Here is a 22298-nt window from a genome sequence, read left to right on the forward strand (position 1 = left end):
CTACCAATGTTTGCCACTGACATTCAAAACACTGCCCTTGGGGCTGGCAACTTAAACCAAAATTGATGTGCCAGGTGCAGGGGCAGGTGTGTGAAAGAAACCAAAGAAAATATAACAACTCAGGACTGAGCTAACTTGCATACCCCTTGGGAAGTGCAGTGAATCAATACTGCACTGGGGAAAATAAAAGCTTCGAAGTAGAGAAGGAAACTGCAGTCTTTAACAGATGAAGCAGATTATTGGAACCCTTGTGGGAAACATTTTCTTTACAACGGCTTTCCAAGAAGTTATTCATTGTCCATTGAGTTGTCAGGGCTCTGTTGAAATCAGACCTCCAATTACCATTGTATTATGGAAAGAATGACTGAGTTGGGGCACTTTTACAACTAGGGGTTTAGACGTCCAAAGTTGTGGGGGGTCATAGACCCCTTAGTTTTTTTGGAGCCAGATCCAAGCAGGATCCCTATGTCTCCAGTATTCTACAAGCTGATCAGCATGAAAGGGGAATGTGTTAGCCACTGAGAAAAGTCTTCTAATTTGCTTCTTTGTCCCTTCCTGCTGAGGAACCAATCAGAATGAAAGGAGATGAATCAGGTATTGATTTCATGCTGATTGGCTCCTGGAGATGCATGTTGGTGTGACAGAAGGCAGATGCAGGAAGGACTGAAGGGTGCGGAGAATACAATGGAGAGCAAACAAGTGAGTGACGGAGTTTGGAAAGGAGGAGGGTGGATACAACCAGAATGATGGGAGACTAGGGAAAGTGGACAAGGAGGGGGGGAGAACTTGGGCTGAAGAGGGGTTTCTCTCTCTCTCTCTCTCTCTCTCTCTCTCCTGCACATACATGTCCATGTTTTCTTCTTTGTTTGATAACAAGCATCTCATTCTCAATACATCAGTGTGTGTTTGGGAAGATGTGTGGCTTTGCTCCAGCCCACAGCCAAGAGTAGGGGATGAGGAGAAAAACAGAAACAAATGTGTCCAAGGTAGCGTTGCCAGGTCAGAAGCATCCCAAACCCTGAGATTTCAGGATTGGGCCCTAGTGATGTCATGGGGTGGGCCCTAGTGATGTCATTAAGCATGATACATTAAGCATCAACCACAGTTGCTTGAAGCATACAATTCAAACGAAAACATTTCTCTGATTGGAAATTAAAATAGGAATCTTAGCTAAAAGATGGAGCCTGGGTAGGGAACACTTAAACTAGCCTACTTGCTTCAGGCAAAATGGGTTTAAGTACCCTCAGCATGTACATTTCACAAAGAAGGAAAACCAGCCATGAAAGGGTTAACTGACAGTAAAGAGTAACTCAAAACCCTCAGGCGATACAGGTGCAGACCCTAAACCACCTAATGAATAAATGACCGTGATGGGCTATAAAGACAGGAAAAGAAAAGGATGTGTGTGTGGGGAAGTAAAGAGGAGAAAGACAGACTGTGTAACTTGTGTATTCGATGCTAGAACTGCTTTATGTTATTCTGCTGATAAAAGACTGTATATTTCTACACGTGAGTTGCGTTATTCTTGGCAAGGTGCAAAGCAAGGGAGTGACTATGGTCGGGTACGCCAGTGTATGTCTCACAGAGCAAACACCATCAAGGGTTATGGGCCCAGACTGCAAGTAGCTGGGGTGCAGAGAGGAATACAGACCAAGGCAAGCACAAGTGGACAGCGTGTTTGGTAAACGCTAGAACATGATGGCTGTATCCCTGAGTTCAGCAATGCCGCTGGAAAGGCTGAATGACACGAACTATACGAGTTGGAAGGTAAAGATGGAGATGTTATTACGCCGGGAAGAGTTGTGGATGTCCGTCGAAAGTGATCCCCCCACTGACCCTTCTTCTCCGGAATGGCTTTGCAAAGATGAAAAAGCGAGAGTGACCATTATTTTGGGTTTGGAGAATAACCAGCTGCTGTTGATAAGAGGGCTGGTTACAGCAAAAGAAGTCTGGTCTGCTCTAAAGAATGTTTACGTGAGAAAAACTGCTGGCAGTAGAGTTTATTTGGTGAGACGGCTGTATCAAACTCGTTTAAGCGAAGGGGTAACTATGCCTGCACATCTGCAGACAATGAAAGGGCTTTTCACGGAACTGCAGGAAAGAGATGTGGAGCATACGCCCCAGCAGCAGGTATATATTATATTGTCTTCTTTGGATGCTTCGTGGGACAATATTGTGTGTGCAATGGAAGCCATGACTGAGACTGAATTAACCCTGGACTATGTGACGGGAAAGCTCTTACAAGAATGGGATAGAAGACAAGAGCAGAATTGTAACGCAGTAAGCAAGCAGCACAGCGGAGAAACGTCAGGAAAGCAGAGGGAAGGCGAGTCAAGATTATACAGTGCGTGACGGTGTTTTCATTGTGGGTCCGAAAAACACATAAAGAAAAATTGCCCAGTGATGAGAGGGACTCTTAATGTGGCAGGAAGAGGTCGGCAGCGAAAGGAGCCGTTCTCTGTTCACGTGGTCAAAGCCAGCATTAAGAAACCAGAGGAGAAAACTGGAACTTCCTGGGTGGTTGACTCAGGGGCTACCCATTTTCTAGCAAAAGACAAGAAGTTGTTTCAATCACTGTCCCCTACGTGTGGACATGTCGTACTTGCTGATGGAACCCATAGAGAGGTAAAAGGGAAGGGGACTGTAGTTGTAAAATGCCTAAAAACAACTGTTATGAATGTTCTGTTTGTGCCCCAATTAGAGAATAACATCATGTCTGTGTCCACATTAAATGCAATGGAATTTGCAGTCCTGTTCAGAAAAGGCACATGTGAAATAACAAAGGCAGATAAGGTATATGCAGTAGGCATATTAGAAGATGCTTTATATGTTATAAAACAAACCCCAGAAGCTGTGGTAAGTGCTATAGAGAACAACCCCCCCCATGATAAATGCATACATCTATACCATAGGAGGCTTGGGCATGCAGGTTTCAGCACCATAAGCAAAATGCTGAGATACATTGCTGATTTAAGGATTAAACCCTGTGCTATGTTTGTAGACTGTGATATATGCCACGAACATAAATCAGTAGCCGCACCAGTCAACATAAAATGTGAACACAGCACTAAAAGAGTTTTAGAGCTGGTACATATGGATATCGCCGGTCCATTCCGAAAAACACTAGGTGGCGCCAGATTTTATATATTGCTCGTGGATGACTATTCCGTTTTTCTTTTGTGTACTTGTTGAAACACAAAGGGGAGGCAGAAAAGAAGTTCAGGCATTTCATAAGGTGGGCTGAGGCAAAATATCACACGAGCATAGCTGAGGTGTTAACTGATAGAGGAGGCGAGTTTACCTCGCATAAGTTTGAAACCTATCTAACCACAAAAAGGATAAAGCATGCGTTAACCGCACCATATTCCGCACATCAAAACGGAACCGCAGAGAGAAGGAACAGATATATTCAGGACATGGTGAGAGCTATGCTAAATGATTCACCATTATCTCTGGCTTTTTGAGGTGAATGCATTGTTTATGCGAATTATATACAAAACAGGTTGTTTTCTAGTGCTGTGCTGTCTACTCCATTCGAAAGATTCCATGGAGTAAAACCAAGGTTAGAGCACATTTATTTATTTGTTGCATTTATATACCGCCCATAGCAAGTAGCTCTCAGGGCGGAAAACAGCATAAGATAAAATACATACATCATAATAATAAAATCACAAAACATATATGACATAAAGAAAAAACAAAAATACAATTAAACAAAATATAAGAAAATAAAAGGATTAGTATACAAGATTAAAAAGCTAAAAAGATTAGAATGATTAAAATGCCTGGGAGCATAAGAAGGTCTTTACCTGTCGCCGAAAAGATTAAAAACATAAAAGCGTTCGGGTCCGAGTGCTGGGTACACGTGCCAAAAGCACAAAGAAAAGGAAACCCAGAGCAAAAAAGGGTATTTTATTAGGATTCGAAAAGGCTTACTATAGGGTGTGGTTGCCAACCAAAAGGAGGGTGGTAATGAGCAGAAGTGTCAAAACACATGAGCAAGATTGGCAGAACATAGGACGTTTTGTAGACATAAACCTCAGTACCCCTAGTGACAAAATGCAAGAAACAGTGGACGCAATCCCACAAGGGAAGGGTTCTGACCAAGGTTTTGACATTAAGCAGGAAGAAGAAGAAGGGGAAGCTGATGTGTCTGAACAAGAAGGTACAGACGAAAAGGTTCACCCAGAACCAGAGCGGAGGAGGTCAGAAAGGGCTAATCTTGGCAAACCACCTGACAGATTTAAAATAGGTGTGACAAAAGCATTGTGTACTCAGGTAGAACCCTCTTCTTATGCTGATGTAAGCAAACTGTCCCCCAAGGAAGCCCAAAAGTGGCATATAGCCATGGAGGAAGAGATAAGCGCCATGAACAAAAACGTGACGTGGACTTTAGCACAGCTACCTCCAAATAGGAAAGCCATTGGTTGCAAATGGCTATATAAAATTAAGAAAACAGTAAAGGGCGAGGTGGAAAGGTACAGAGCACGGCTGGTGGCTAAGGGATTCAATCAAAAGTATGGAGAGGATTTTGACGCTGTATTTGCGCCTGTAGTCAGACATGAGACCATAAGACTAATGTTGAAAGTTGCTGCAACACAGAACATGCGGGTATACCACTATGACATTAAAACTGCATTTCTTTATGGTGAGTTAGAAGAATCTTTATTTATGGAGCAACCCCCTGGTTTTGTGCAGAATCCTGCACTAGTATGTAAACTGCATAAGTCAATATATGATCTCAAGCAAAGCGCCAGGTGTTGGCACACCAAACTTAATAAGGTATTGGAGTCAATAGGATTCAAAAAGAGTGTTGCTGATCCTTGTTTGTATGTACAACAGCAAACTGAAACTGTATACTGTCTTGTATTCGTAGATGATATCCTGTACTTTTGTTATACAGACAGAGAGCAAGAGGAATTTTATGACCAATTAAAGCAACATGTTGACATGACATGCCTTGGGCCAGTAACCCACTATTTAGGCACAGAGATAGTGAGGAAAGATGACGGCAGCTTTATGCTCCACCAAACAAACAAAACAAAACAGCTCCTACAAGACTGTGGCATGGCAGACTGTAAACCAGTGAGAACGCCAATGCTAGTGGATTTCCAGAGAGAGCGTGAAAGCGAGGCATGTAAAGAACCAAAACTGTATAGAAGCATTATTGGAAGGTTACTGTACATAGCAAAAGTGACGAGACCAGATATATGTAACGCGGTCAGTATCCTCAGCAGAAAGGTAGAACACCCAACCCAGCATGACTGGGAAGGCATAAAAAGAATAATGAGATATCTAAAAGGCACCGCCACCAAGTGTCTACTTTTATCCACCAGCAAAAGGGATGGCATAGTATGTTATACCGATGCAGATCATGTGTCTGATGAGACTTGTAGAAAATCGACATCAGGAATAGCAATAATGTTTCAAGGGTCGTTGATAGACTGGTGTAGCATAAAGCAGAATGTTGTTGCTATATCAAGTACAGAAGCGGAATACATAAGTCTATCAACAGCCTGCAATGAACTATTGTGGTATGAACAGTTGCTTCGAGATGCCTGTCTAAATGTACAGAAACCGTTTGTTATATATGAGGACAATCAAGCCTATATACGATTGGCGTTGGCAGAAGGTGGCACCAGAAAAACGAAACATGTGAGTGTTAGATACCACCACCTAAAAGACTGTGTACAACAAGGCCATGTTGATATCCGATATTGTGAAATGGGTAAAATGGCAGCAGATGTCCTGACAAAACCACTGTGTGCTGACAAACATGACAAACTTGTACAACTATTAGGCATGTATAATGTATAATGTATGATATAAGATGTGCATGTATTCATTCTGTGTGAAATGAGGAGGGGCTGTTAGCATGTACATTTCGCAAAGAAGGAAAACCAGCCATGAAAGGGTTAACTGACAGTAAAGAGTAAATCAAAACCCTCAGGCGATACAGGTGCAGACCCTAAATCACCTAATGAATAAATGACCGTGCTGGGCTATAAAGACAGGAAAAGAAAAGGATGTGTGTGTGGGGAAGTAAAGAGGAGAAAGATGGACTGTGTATTCGATGCTGGAACTGCTTTATGTTATTCTGCTGATAAAAGACTGTATATTTCTACACGTGAGTTGTGTTATTCTTGGCAAGGTGCAAAGCAAGGGAGTGACTATGGTCAGGTACGCCAGTGTATGTCTGACAGAGCAAACACCAACAAGTTGCTTGAAGCATACAATTCAAACGAAAACATTTCTCTGATTGGAAATTAAAATAGAAATCTTAGCTAAAAGATGGAGCCTGGGTAGGGAACACTTAAACTAGCCTACTTGCTTCAGGCAAAATGGGTTTAAGTACCCTCAGGCCAGGCCAGTGACCAGAAGGCCATTGTAGGAAGAAAGAAGCCTATGGGCTGCTATAAATTCACTTTGACAGCCAACTTAATTCCAGTGAGTAATAACTGACAGAGAGAAAACACACATGGTTGGTCTACCCTCACAGGCAGCAGCATGGGAACAACAGCAATTAAAGGCACCCTTCCCAGTATGTGAATTCTCTTTTACCACTTTTGGGCAAGAAACAAACCATCCTGCAACCAACCAGGTGCATCATCAGTGGGTTTATTGGGGTTGAGCTGAGCATGAATGGAAATGTTGTTGCTGCTTCTATGGCTTTAAGGGAGTGAGGTTAAAGGAAAATGAAATGCAAATAGAAAAATAAAAACAAAAGACAGTGGTGATTTCCTAAATGCAATACCATACCATCCACAACAAGATTCATATAAGTAAGGCAGAAAAATCAGTATTCCACAACCAGTCAGGGTTCCTAACCAAAATTTTAAAAATCCTGGCAGCCTTTCAGCCAAGGTCACAGAAATCCTCATGCAGCACAACCTGACCCTGGGGCTGCAGTTAGTATCCTGTGGCACTATTGCTGACATGAGTAAGACTCTATCAGCACATAATACCTCTGCTCTGAAATCTGCAGTTGCTGATTTGCTTCGAGGCCAAGTTCAAGGTGTGCTTCCATGTTATGGGTGGTAGATAGAACTTATTCTGCTCTTGTAAGAAATCATTCCTTTAATGTGGCAGCACATATGCTTTGGAACTCCCTGCCTATTGACAATAAGCAGGCACCTTCATTGTAGTCTTTTTGGCACCCGTTAAAAACATTCTTGTTTAGACAAGGCTGTCCAGGCATGTAGAAGCTATTACGATTTTTATCTGTTTTTAACTCATTCTTGGTTTTATTATTTTGAATGTTTTAAAATACCTGTCTTAAACTGTTTTTGCCAATAATTTCATTGCTTTAATTCCTTCTGTAAACCACTTTGAGGCTTTTTTTTTTTTTTACAATAAACTGATATATAAATGTTGTAAATAGAATACATAAACACATTTTGGAGTCGTTGTGGCCCTTGGGTCTCTTTCTATTTTTAGTAACAAAGGAATCTGTCTTATACCGACACAGGCCATTCACTACCATCTAGCTCAGTACTGATTACATAGACTAGCATTGGCTCTTCAGGATTCCATGCAATAGTCTTATCCAGAGATTGGATTTTGGACCTTTGCATGCAAAGCATGTGCCCTACCACTGAGCTATAGCCCTGCCCCTGTTTAAAAATGTTCTTTTCAATTCACTAATGAATGCACAGCATACCTAAAGCAGATCCACACCATTCATTTAAAGCACATTCAAAGCACATTTGAAGCACATGAATATCACCACAGAATAGTGGGAACTAAAACTGTGAGGGGGAAGTACACTACCCAGGATTCTTCGGGGGAAGTCCTGCACTTTAAATGCAAGTTGTATGCTCTTTAAATGTATTGTGTGGATCTACTTAATAAATTTTGCTTGCACGTAAATAGTTCTAATTATTTTTGTTAATGGAAATCAGCTACAAGGTTTGCTGGGTGACCTTGGGCTACTCACCATCTCTCAGCCTAATCTGTCCCTCAGTATGAAAACAACAGAGGGGGACCATGACCACCCCAAGGAAGAAGGGTGCACTTAAAATATAGAGGAAATAATAATGTACAATCATAGTGTGAAATCAGATAGTTATTGAAACATAGTATGGACAAATATTTATATAAGCAAGAATGTCAAAGATGTTTGTTATTTACATAAACTGTAAAAATATTTATAGTGCAATCCTATGTTTGTTTATTCAGAAGCAATCCCTAATATATTCAATGGGACTTATTCAAACAGGGAAGCGTGCACAGAACTGCAACCTCAAGTGATCAGGGACTTCACTCACCTAACCCAAAATTCAGAATCATGCCACTTTAAGCTATTTTGCAACTGCTTATGCCTGTTTTTATGGTTACTGGATTTTAAAGGGATTTATCTCTTGTTGTGAGCTGCTTTGGTTTCCAGTCAGCAATTCTACTGCACAGGGATATTGGAAAGACTCCATGTGTTTTTACATCTTTTTTTAAAAAAAGTGTTTTTAAATTTGTATATTTGTATATTTGTTTTTAATGTTTTTAATTGTTGTAAACCACCCAGAGAGCTTTGGCTATGGGGCGGTATACAAATGTAATAATAATAATAATAATAATAATAATAATAATAATAATAATAATAATAATAATAATAATAATAATAATAATAATAATAATAATATATACACACACTGGAGATGTAAAATACATAGACCCCATATTTATTGTCAAAACCAGTTGGTCACTGCAGAACATTAAAAAAAAAAATCAGTATTAGTTTCCTACATAATAAAAGCAGTGATACATAACTAAGCCCTGTCTAATTGCTCTAAAAATAGGATTGGAGGGGGAGAGAAAGATTTATAGCAGAAACACAATTCTTTGTTCACTCAAAAGTCCCATTAATTTACAGCACAATCCTAAACCTGCCTACTCAAAAGTAAGTCCTATTGAATTCAATGGGGTTTCTTCCAGTATGTGGGATTAGCATTGCAGCTTTACTCCCAGAAAACAAGTATAGAATTAAAGCTTCATATTGGGAAGGTTTTCAAAACAGTGCCCTCTTCAACAGCCCAGGAAAATTTAATCTTGCTTGACTACTGCACATAAGAGAAAATAATACTTTTGCTAAAGCTAAAAGCTATAAACTTACTCAGTTTGAGATTTTCAGACAAGAAGGAAAAAACAGTTTTCTGGATTTGCAATGAGTTCTAGCTATTGCCTGGAGATCAACATATCTCTTGACAATCACAACCCTGACTTCACTTATTGGCTATATACCTGAAAGGACAGGGTTAGAGCAGTCAGCTACAAACTCATTTAACAGAAGTTGTGGGGGACAGCAGCTGACATTCTGGTGTATATCTCCTGAACCGGACCACCTAGAAACTTAATTTTAATAGCAATGAAAGCTGAGAGCCCAGAGATTAAGGTGACTCACCCAGAGACCAGGAGAGGACCCCAAAAATCTGGAGTCTCCAGGCAAAAACAGGTGACCTGGCAACCCTATTTCAAGGTTGGAGGAGAAAGTGTGTGTGATGGTATTGCAGGTTTTAATGATGTTGTATATATCTGAAGTGCAAATGAAGGTGGCTAAGTGTGTGTGTGTGTGTTGCAGTCAACACCAGAGATTAGGATAAGGAATTTCCATGCTGATGTTTCCTCCTAAAACTCTTAAGTTCTGCCCAAATGCAATTACTCTTTCTGCCTTCTAGAAGGTGACAAAGTTCAAAACGTTACAAATTCTTATGCAAAATGAATCGCCCACTTTGAGAGTGTGAATTCCTTCATTTAGGGAAAACAGGGTTTTTCTTAACCCAGCAGCAAAAAAAAAAAAAGCCCCCAGAGAAAGAGGGGGGGGAGCCTTTATTGCTGTAGAGCTTTCTAAGTTATTTATGCAGGTCTCAATAACCGTCAATTGCAAGCAGACCTTTATTAGTTCCTGTTTCAAAAAGCCAAGTTGTGGAGAATGAGAATTCTGTAATTGCAGAAGATGAGACAGTGAATCCTGATGATAGCATTCGGTCTACATCATCAAGGAGTTTGGTAGTAGCAGGAGATAAACGTGTAGATACTGAATTCAGTAATTCAAGCAATATCTCTAACAGTGAGAAAGGACAGTCAAGTGGTGACAGTGATAGAGAAGCAGAAAACAGTATTCAAGCCTAGCCAGATTATAATTTTACAAGGTTGTATAATCTCAGAAGGGTGTGTGGCTGTGACTGTCATAAAGGGAACCTGAGCTTCTGAATTTGCCATTACGATACCATTTACAACTCCCTACCATAAAAGCATCTAGAGGACTTCAAGGTAATAAAGAAGAAATGGTTACTTGTTCCAAGGGAGTTTATTTATTTATTTTATTCCATTTATATACCACCCTTCGTCAAGAGACCCCAGGGTGGTTTACAACACAGAATGGAAAAAACAATATATATCAATACTTAATGTAATATCTATACAATATAAAAAAATTAAGCAATTATAATGAGAAATACTTAGTAAAATACAAAGTCTCACAATGTAAGTAATTACCTACTTATCTTAGGTTCAACTTTAAAATGTCATACATATATAACAGCAACAACCTAAGATATAACTAAGGGAGGGGGAAATCAGAAGCAAGATACATAAAATACAAAAACAATGTACAAGAACAGTCTAGTCTCTATACAAAAGTCATGCTTAATTCTCCCCTCCCGCCCTCAAAGAAAATGGCAGATCCTCCCACCTGGGAGCTTTCCTTTCATCTTCCAGTCTCTCAGCCTGGGAAATCTCCTCTTCCCTGCCTCTCATACAGGGTTCTTCCTCCCTCCATCTGCCACTTTCATGTGGGTGAAGTCCTTGCCCCACCATGACATCCTAGAAGGTTTCATGTTGTAGTCTCTCTTCGAAGTTCCTTTGCACCAAGATTGCCATTCAGTGAAGTTGCTTACAGAGTGTTCTGGGAGGTTGAAATGTTTTCCCGCTGGCTTTTGAATATTCTCTGCGTCTGTTGGTGGTGTTGTCAAACATAATCAAACCTCCTTCATGTTATGAACAGCAGCAGCGGCTTTGGCAAAGTCCTCCCCTCATGATGCAAAAGGCCCTTGAATTGTGGAATTCAAACAAATTATAAATGTGTTCTGTCAGATGTAGTAAATTCTATGCTTAAATTATCCTGGCAAGACAGAGATCTCTGTTTCAAATCTGTACATGAGACCCCTCTGAGAGAGTGAATGAAACTTATGGAAGTTATTATTAGTCCTAGGACAGGACACTACATTGTCTATAGTAAGGATGCCTCAGACAAATTATCTGCTGTCCAGTCCTCAAGGGCCCTCAGATTGTTACAAGTCATTCTGGAGACATTTGCTGTTATCAGGGGGAGGTGTTGTTGCAAGGGGGGTGTTTATGTCATGCACATCTTTCTGTACTAAAAAATGAAAATAAAAAAGACAACTGACTGTATAATTAATTAATATACTTCTTACATGCCAAAATGGCTTCTAAGTGGTTTACAGGTATAAATTAAAGGATAGCTTTGACAACATATATGAGGTATTCACAAAAGTTTAAGTACACATCTTCTGTCATTTGGGACAGATTCCTATCGTCACTTCCAAATAGTGTGTTTAATGACTATTCAGCATGAACTGTTTGCTGGGAGATTAGACGGTTATTTAATGAGCATTCATCCTGATTAGTTTGTGAAGAGATTAGATGATGCTTTGTCAAAGCAAGTGTTATCCTATACTTTCCAGTGCATTTCTCCATCACTTTCCTTATCACAGAATATCCAATCTTTTGGGGAAGTGGGTTTGTTTTGTGAGTGCTCCAAATCAGCTTTATTTGTAGAGCTTAAATTTGCTGGGATGTTATTGAATCCTGCCCAAAAACAGTGACAGTCTGGAAGCAGCCCATGTGTGTCTCAGTCCAAACTCAAAGGGTAGAATGAATTGAATGCAGGTGTTTTCCTCACTGAATGGCTTTTGTTCTAGCAGGCACCTCCACACATAGAAAAGGAGGAGAGGGGGGAATTCTCTCAGATTTTCCCTGTGCCATCATCTGTTCTCCTCCTCGGGAGGATTTTCTGAGGATGCAGCAGGAAGGAGAAATGGGCAAAAATCCTCTCTCTTCCTATTTATGTTAGTGGAAGTGTTCACTGGAGCAAAAGCCATTAAAGTGAGTGGGACGGCAGCATTGGATTCCTTCCAGAGGGCTTTTGCAGACCAGTGCTCCATAACCCTGGAGGCAGCTAATAGTCGCATGTATGTACTACTACAGAGCAGATGCCTTAGAAGCAGTGAGTGGTGGTTAGCTTCTTGGAGTAGGATTTGGGAGACCCATGTTCAGATTCCTGCTCAGACATGAGACTGCTCCCTCAGTGACATCCCCACAGCATGATGATGCCACCACCATACTTCACTGTACATATAGCGCTTTGAGTTTTGGCCAAAAAGCTCAGTCTTCTGACCACAAAACCTTTTCCCACATCGCAGCTGGGGCTTTCTCATGCTTTCTTTGTTGGCTTCTCTGTGGCTTCTCTCACAAGACTCCTTCTTGTTTGAGCACTGAGTTTTGAGGGACGGCCTTTTCTTGGCAGTGCCTGGGTGGTGTGATGCAGCTTCCATTTCCTGATTATTGATCCAACTGTGCTCACTGGGATATCCAAACACTTGGATATTATTTTATACCCTTTTCCTAATCTACGCATTTGTACTACATTATCTCTCACTTCTGTAGAATGCTCTTAGGTCTTTATTTTCCTTCAGATCAATGATCCTTCCACAGTGTGGTTTTTATCCTGACAATGTGACAGCAACTTTAATGGTTGACAGGTGGAGGCCAATGGTAAGGTAACTGTGTCCTTGATAGGGCCATTTCTTTCATCTGTGTAAACTGGGAGCTTCCACAGCACAGGGGTTGAATACTTATGCCAGCAACATGTTTCAGTTTTTTATGTTCCTTACAAATATTTCCCAACATAAAACCAATGTCACCTTACAATAATTGAGTTTGAGTTTCAGTGTTTCAAAATAAAATATTATAGAGAACGAAATTACAATGTGCCATTTGTAATCCAGTAATATGAGAGCACTGTCAGGGGTCTGATTACTTTTGCAAGGCACTGTATATCCACTGTGCACTGTAAGAAGTCACCACAACCAATATTCCTAAAATATTTTCTTTCCCTTTTGTAATTTAATTTTAGATAGCCTTTGAATATGGTTTGAAAATTGCATCTCTCTCCATTCAAAATGGCATTCCTGGCTTGCATACCAAAGATTGTGCATTTCTTTCTCTGTTAGAGGAAACTCAGGCCATCTTCTAGCATCTTGCTTTAAGATTCTTGGTGGGTAATCACTCATCAGAGTTTTTGCTCTGCCAATTCTATATTCTCTCCTCTTTCATTTTGTCTGCAGTGCTTTTTCACTCATAAATTGAGACCCTGCTGTTTTATTCAACAGAGTTTGGCTTCATATGGTTTAATAGAGAGTGCCCTGTTCTGGTTCCCATTGATTTGTCATCCTATCCATGCAGATTAGTCTGTCATGAATATCTTTTCTCTTATTTTAAAAAAGAAAATCTGTTTCAAAAATGAAAAACTAGTGCTATACTCTTTACCCTTTAATGCGTTATGTTTCAACTAAGTGAATCTTCTGTCCAATATCCCATATTATTGTGATGGATAACAACACTATATTTCAAAAGAGAAGGGAGAACAGATTGACTGACTCAATGTATGGTGACGAGACGGGGTAAATAATAAGGGGTGCTCTTTTATGTAAGTGTCACATCGTAAAAAGAGAAATTACTATGCAGCTTTTCAAATGAAGACACAGTAATATGAATCCACATCCCTGGAAGCCATCCCAGATCTTTTCCAGGTTGAAGTTAAAATTTTAAAGGCAACAAGAGGCAAGTAAGAAAAGGCAATGTTTATTGTTATCCCAAATCTCTCCATGTTCCATTGTGACAAAATCAATTCCTAATAAGAAGGAAGGAAATACTTAAAGTATACTAATCACTTACATACATTTTACATATTACTTTGCATGCCACTGACTTCAAGTATCTTGCTTTCCAGAGAAAAGGATTGTTGTGTGTCAGGTGCAAACAGGAGCAGGATGCAGTCAGAGGCAGGAGTGTGGCTCAAGCAAAAGCACAGTTTTATTGATTTGGGGCAGTGGAGCCTGGTGCCCTTTGGGATTGGTAGGGTCGAAGACAGGGAGGCCAACAGTAGGTGGAGCTAGAGCCAATGGCTGGCAGAGCCAGAGCCAATGGCTGGCAGAGCCAGAGCCAAATTTAGGCAGAGCCAAATAATTCTGATTTCAGACTAAGGAAGGGGAGGCAGCTGACAGCCAGTGCCACCCCTGGTGGGGTGGTTCAAGGTAAGGAGGTAGGCAGGTGGGGGCTGGCTGATGGCAGATGACCTTGCTGGGGCACTGCCCCATTTGCACTAATAACCCAGTCTCCACTGCATCCGGGTTTGGCATGGCATGAGCAGAGAATATAGCCATTGGGCAGCGTGGTGGCTGGCCCGATAACCCTACCCAGCCTATGGCTGGGTTACCAAGAGGAGCTGCCAACAAAACATTCCCACAACAGCATGGGTCATTCCAGTAGATCCCGCAGCAACCTAGGTGTGTGGCAACACACACACACACACATACCTGAGCTAAGGCCGAAACATTACTGTGCTCCACTCCAGACCCCTTATGGCGATCCCCTCATAAGCTATGAATCCTGCCCAATGCCCTCAGCTGCTATAGGCCTGGGTCCCTATTTATAGCCCTGGTGTGGACTAGAGGGAGCTAGTCTTCCCTCCAGTGTGCACCCTGCCCCTGGAAGCCAGCCAAGGCTGCTGATTGGTTCCCAGGGCTGGCCCAGCCTGTGTGACAGCATTGCCGCCACCCAGGAAGCCAGCTGCCTTGCTTACTGCCTGCTGCAGTCGAGTACAACTTGGTTTGCTGCGGAGGGATGGTGAACCAGAATTTGCCATTGATCACATCTCTTCAAATGTCCAACTAAAAAACAAAGTAGGGAGCAGCAATCATGCTCCAGCACACCCTAAAGTGTCTAGTAGTGTTTTAGTAGTGTTTTAAGCAAGTGGTTCAGTCCCCTAAGGGAAAGGCAACACTCTAAATATCTGTGGGATCAACTAGCATCTCCACTACTGCCTTCTTCTTCTTCTCCAAGGAAATCTGCTTTTGTTTTTTATTTGAGCAAGAGATGTAGAAGGAGGAGGTAGAGATGGTGGGCATTCAGAGGACTGAGAGTAGAATCAAGGTTGTGCTTGCCTAAGTTCTGTTCCCAAGAACTGAAGCAGGGATGTTCCGATCTCATTTCTCCTTGAAAGAATTGAACCAAGCATGCTCTACTATGCAAGCACCTTGGTTTCAAATGTTTGCCACAGCCCTAAAAGGAAGACTTCTGACTGACAACTTTGAGATGTGCCAATTGGAGAAAATAGTAGACAGAACCAGATATAATAGTAAATCATAGGTTAGCGCTGTAAGAATCATAGTGTACTTCTTGAAGAATGGGGTGGACATTACCTTCTTGGGCATTAGCTCTAGACCTCTCAGCTCATGTTTCTGCTTCTTCTTGGGGCGGTTCAGGCCTGTTGGGCCTTTCCATTCCTCTTAATGATGGGAGGTGTGTTAAACTGTACAGGGACCTGGGCATTACTACAACCCACAAAGGACGCAAGCTAAAGACCCACTGGCCACTTTCACCTCTTTTGCTGCTTGTCCAGTCTCTTTTTTCTTTTGACTTAATTAATCAGTAGGCCAACTCCCCACAGCTGCCACATCCTATGAACTAAAGCATCAACTGCCCCTGGGAAAAGCCAGTATGTGATGGTGTATCATTGTGCCTTTTCCCAGGACCATGCTACAGAAAAAGAAATGACTGCTCTTATGGCCCCATAGGGACAGATATGCCATTATCCATGCAATCTCCCTGGAAAAGGAAAGGATGGTATGATTGACAGCAAGCACAACTGTTTCCCAGGGGTATTTGAGGATTTAGTTTATGGCAGGTGGTAGCAGAGACAATGAGTTACTAGCTTGCACATTTTTTTAAAAAAAGTGAGACTACACTGCCAGCCATCATAGTATGACCTCCCCCCCCCAAAAAAACCCCACACAAGGAAAAAATTAAGTTGTCCAATTTGGTACAGGTTTTTAATATTTGATATACATTTTCAGCACTTTGAGTTTTTCATATATCGTTAATTTTTATGATGCTGTTTTAATACTTGCATGCAGAATTTCAAGGATTGTTAGCTGCTTTTGAGGTAGGTGCACCCTATTTATTTTGAATATCATTTGTGGGGGTAATGGTTGGTGAATGGGGGAAATTAACTGAAGGAGAATTGATCTGGGAGCAAAATCTGAGTGGGAAATTAATTGCATGTAAATTAACTGAAGGGAACTACTTCTTAGAGGTGATCCAGGGTGGGGTGCCAATTAAGTGAATAAGTGAGTGGGAAATTAATTGCATGTAAATTAACTGAAGGGAACTACTTCTTAGAGGTGATCCAGGGTGGGGTGCCAATTAAGTGAATAATTTTTTCATTTTGGGTGATTTGGAAAGGAAATTAACTAGGAAATCATTTCTAAATATGCACCTAGGCTTATACATTTTATACAAATTTGTATCCTCTTTTGTTCTCATATTTTGGTGGTGGTACATGTCTTATTTTTCAGCAATGTATAAGTTGCTACTGAGGATAGAAGCATCTGTCAGTTCCAATTCTCTTCATTTCTCCCTTTTCCAGTCTTTAATCTGATTCTTCACATTCCTGCAGAAATTTGCAATTTTTATTTTAAAAAATCCTCATGAAAAATTTTCGGCATTTTAGTGTGAATTTCTCATTTTTGGTATGCATTTTTGACTAATGTAGCAAATTTTCCTAATATTGTGCATTCTGCATGTTATTTTTGCTAATATATATCCCAGTCTGCATTTGTGTTAGAATTGCTTAATATGTTTTTTAATAATGTTTTTAACCCTTTTTAAAAGTTGTTTTAAAATGTTTGTAACGCTTTTTAATGTATTTTAAGATCTGTTTTTATGATGTTTTAGTGTTTTTAGTGCTTTGTTTGCTGCCCTGGGCTCCTGCTGGGAGGAAGGGCAGGATACAAATTAAACAATAAATAAATAAATAAATAAAATATTCATTTTTATGCACACTTTCTCATATATATGCATTTTTGTAAACATTGCTTTGTTGGAGAACTGCATTGCAAAATTCGGGTAAGTGTGAATTTTGAAGGATGGCTGCGTTTCAGTTCTCATATTGTTTCAGCTACTGTGAATTTGATAAATTCCACTTTAAGTGCAAAGTGAATTTAATTTCTCCCCCATCCCTAGTTGCTACCCTGCTTTTGCCGCTGCTGCAGTCTCACTCAGCTCACACAAGGCCCAAAACACAGGCTGTAAGACCTGCTGCTACTCCTTTACCACATTGTTCACATCTGGCAAGCCAAATGCCTCAGGCCTCCTAGACTACACCTCACTTCCCATCACCAACACCTCTCTTGAGTCTCTACATGCCTCGAAGTTCCCAAAACAACTGCATATGAGGCCAATGGGGACAGAAGATGGGCTTACATAGCTCCTCTTTGCCCCACCTCCACTTTGTCTGTTGTGTTGGCATGGTCGATGACTCAATGTCCCACCCCGATCCTGGGCCAGCTGCAACTCTGCCCCCCTGCTTTGGAAACAGGTGGAAGGAGCTGTATTGTAGTTTCTTGAACCATTACTCATTTTAAAGCACAGTCTGCTGCATTTGCAGCATATTATAAAGAAGTGCTTTCCTTATATTTATGTATACTGTTCATTTTATTTGATAGAAAATTAAAAATCTATGATTAAATAATTTATAATTGTGTGTTTCACCTTAATTCTGTTCTTTTCAAGGTAGATTTAGTTAAGGGTAGTGAATTTTTTTCCCTTTCAGCATATTATAGAACTAGGTCCTGAGTCTGAGCTAAACAAAAGTGAATATCAGAAACCAGACCTCAGTGAAAAATGCAGCTGTTACTTGAAACGTGTACATTCATTTCCTATGTATGTCACACATATAAACATCCCTAGACAGATTAGGCATTACTTTACCCTTGCTTCCTTCTGTCCCCCACTACATATGTGTAAATGTATTCCTTCTGGGTCCCGTTCTTTATTTCATTAATGCAATTGGAGCATGTAACTCCAATTAGCCTTAATGGCAGGTGCTTGTGGCACCTTCAGGGAAGAATATACTCCTGCTAATTTAATACTTTCCTGGCACAGAGGAGCTAGTTTCATTATGGAAGGGAAAGTTGTATGAGTGGCTGGCTGCCTTCACTAGCAAGTAATATCATCTAGGCAGTGCCGCAAAGCAGAGCAATATAAGAAGAGGGAAATAGAAAAAAAACACTCAGCTCAAGTTTATTTCTAACGTGGGGAAAGCATATAATGTTTAAGAATCAGCAACGGGAAAGAGGAGGATGCCTTGTCTCTCTTGTTAAGCATTACTAGGCAGAACTGAAGAAGTACCTTGAAGCAACCTCTTTCTAGTGTCCTCCTTTGTGTGATAGTTCATGTTCCTAACAGTGGGGTGGGAAAGGGCATTCTTTTTAATAAACTTTTTTCAAAGAGAAGAATATCTGTAACGATATACATTTGTAGAAAGAGAGGAATGCATTCTTAAGGCAGGCTTAGAATGGCTATTTTCTTTAAAGAGAAGTGCATTGGTGTGACTTTTTTTTTTGGCTGCCCTTTCTGGCCCTGAGCAGAGTAGGAGAGAGAGAGCTATGTTAGGTGGTTGGTACTTGCTGGAGGCACTCTCTTTGCAAAAGACCCTGAAAGCTGCTGAACTTATGTGCTCAAGAGACATAAGAAACTGCTTGTAAGTTCTCTTTTCTACTTAATAGCTCACATTTGGCAGAAATCCATCAGGTTAAGCTTTTTCCTAGCATTGCTTCTGCAAGCTGAAAAATGCTTCATCTGCTGAATTACTGTCTTACTAAATCCTCTTTAAAACCTGCCTATTCTTTAAGAATAACCCTGTATTTCCAATGTTCTACTGTAACTCAGCCTGAAACCAAGTCTCAGCATGTGTAACTGAAACAATCACATGTTGCATTCCTGTTTACTCCTGCCTTAACTCCACTCCTGTTCCCCTGGTTTTCCCTAATGCTGAAGTCCTCGGGGTAGAGACCTAGTCTCTTATAATCTGTAACAGCCATGGCCACTGATGACAGTATATTATTATAATTAAGATTGTTATAACTAAAAGGGAAATTAACATGTAATATCTCCTAATGAAAATGGCTGTTTTATAACATCCATACAAGAAAACAGGAGCCTGTCTATGTGCTGAGATCACTATGTGAAGAGAGGCAGGTGGAGACCAGAGGCATGGTCCTTTCTGTAGATGCAGAACTTCACTTAGTCCCTTCCTTCTTTCTTTTGGATGCCAAGTAAAACAAATTTGAATAGGTGTGCCTTTCAGAGAGGAAGACTAGATGGATTTAGGAGGTTGTTTACAACTCTGGATGACCAACATTAGTCATATTCAGAATAGACCCATTGAAATCAATGGACTTAAATAACCTAAGGCCATTCATTTCAATGAGTCTACTCTAACATTGGATATCACTCCTTGTATTCTGCATTTTGTAACTGGTATTTTGATCTTTGTTATTTTGAGATCTTATATGGAAGCGATGTTGCTAGGGGCCTTGAGTAAGCAGCAACGATGCGCACTCTGAGAAGCTGTATTGCAAATTTGGAATACAAATCAAGGCTTCCTTAGTTGCTTGCGACTGGGATTGTTTTGAATGGTTGGCATGTGAAATTAACTACTCATGTGAAGTATTTTCTATATTGAAATGAATGAAGTAATCACTGCTTATGCAGCATTCTATGTAATCCATTAGAGGCCTTTGAAGCCTCACAGTGAAAGTATTTTGCAGGGTTTTCTGTAACATTTAACAAAATGCAAATCAATATTATAATGTGGCATTTTAGTGACTACTCTTATTTTACACACTTGAAAATGCAGAATAGAATGGAACCATTTTCTCCCTTTGTATAACATGCTCTATATAGATTCTGCTTATATGTCATTTTTATACCAAATTAATATTCTCTATAAAATATGAAGTTTAGATATTTATGAGTCAAATATATATTTATTTATAAAAATATTTATATACCACTATTCATCAAAAATAGCAAAGCCGTTTTTAACATATAAATACACAATAAAACCATGTAAGCCTGTCCTTTCCTTCTGTATGAAAAGATGCTTTGAAATAATCACTCATCTGAGTTTAGTTCATCTCTCTTTTTGTATCTATAAAAATGCTCAGCATAACTTTAATACTCTCAGGGAAATGTTGCTGTAACATGTGAACATATGACAGTATCTGAATATTGTTACATTTTCAAGTTCTTCATTTCTTCCAAGCTTAATGCATTTTCCAAAGCGATATTATACTAACCCACAGAACATTATGAGTTTAGACTTATAGGAGGATCTATTCCTATATGAACGTCTTCATAATCTTCAGTCTTATGCAGATGTTTTGCTTTATGCACCACTACCATTAGAAGTTATGTTAACCTCTACAAGAAGCTGGAATTTTATGCTGTGATGCTACAGTGGTAAGACTCGGTTCCATAAAAGCTCACCTAGGTCACTCATTGCTTGGGTTTCTTTCTGATAGATTTTGAAGACATTTGGTATGGCCTGAATTAAATTTTATACTGTGTTGGTTTTATAGTATCTTACTATATTCTGCTGTTTTCATTGCTTTGTAAAGTGCTTTGGGGCTATGTTTTAGAGCAGGGGCAGAGAAACTTTTAAAACCCAAGCACCGCACTCCCTTGTGGGGAACTTTCCAGTGGGCCAAATGCTAGTGATGGCTGAAGACAGAGGCACATGCCCACGCACACACACAAACAGATGGCCAGCCAGCCAGGCAGGCAAAAGAACTCCAGGACGATGCAGAGCAGGACTAGAAAGGGGTGTGTGTCCTATAGAGGGGGCATGTCCTAGGAAAGTGCTGAGGGATAGACAGTGAAGCCTGGAAGGCCACACTCAGCCCCTTAACTTGAGGTTTACCAGCCCTGTTTAGAGTAGTGTAGGTATGAAATGCAATAAAATAAAATTAAAATAAAAACGAACAAACATTATCATTATTATTAATTTGAAATGGAAGAAAGTGGTTGACCTAAAATCTACACCATGGGTTTACTTAATATTCTGTTACTGATCTAAATTTTCTATCCTTGTTCCAGAAGCAACTCAGTTCCTTCCTTGCCCCAAACTGTGTTTGGGATAGCAGCAAATCCCAACAGAACACTTTATATCTTGGGTTTGTTAAGGGTCTTCATGCACCATATTAATCAGGTGGCATAATTTGCTAACCTGAATATGTGAACATGATCTGCTAACCTGAATATGTGAAATTGCTGGCATCTGTCACCACATGGTGAGCCACCACAGATCATTGCCTCTTACCACCTCAGGCACATACTCCTATTAGGAGCCAAGGTATGAAGTGATAAGAAGCAATGATCCATGTAGATTCACCATGTAGTGATTTATATTAGTAGCTTGGACATGTGAGATAGTACTAGCCTGATACCTCAGAGAAAGTCAGAAAGAGAATGGAATATGAAGATGTTAATGTAGAGGCCCTGTGATCCAGAGATAAAATCTTCTGAATGCAAACTTCAAATGTACACTGAAGCAGTCAGAAACCAGACATTGGTACTCTTGGATACTGGCACTGTAAATAATTCTGTCTCCTCCAGCTCCCTCAGATATTAGTCTTTCACTTATACCCATCCAAAATTATTGAAGCGCCTTAGGGAGAAACTGTTGTCCTGCGAAAGTAGCGTTGCACAGTGCCCAGAAAAAGACTAGAATCAGGTTAGCCAGAGAACAGACAAACCAAGGCGGTCGAAAGATTTAAGAGGCTTTATTTCCACTAGCCTGTTCAGTACACGAATTCCAGCTCTCTCTCACTCCTCTCTCAGCGTTCTACTGCACCCCCCCCCACTGAGGTTTCGGTTTCCCTCAGTGTTACATACACAAACCAATACCTTGCCAGAAATGTCTGCTCCCTTGGCCTTGGCTATTCTCTCCTGCTGGATTAACCCAATAATCACTGGTTCTCCACAGTCTTTATGGAACACATACACCACATACTCCTGAGTGGTACAACAGTCCCCACCTTCCATAAAGACGGCCACAATTCCATTTTACATACATCTCAGCACATTACATCCAATACATTGCATTTTACAATTCTGCTTTTACATCAGTTACAATTTCAGTTTCCTTTATTTACACACAG

The sequence above is a fragment of the Rhineura floridana genome, chromosome 2 (genome assembly GCF_030035675.1).
Source record: "Rhineura floridana isolate rRhiFlo1 chromosome 2, rRhiFlo1.hap2, whole genome shotgun sequence".
NCBI classification, from domain to species: Eukaryota; Metazoa; Chordata; class Lepidosauria; order Squamata; family Rhineuridae; genus Rhineura; species Rhineura floridana.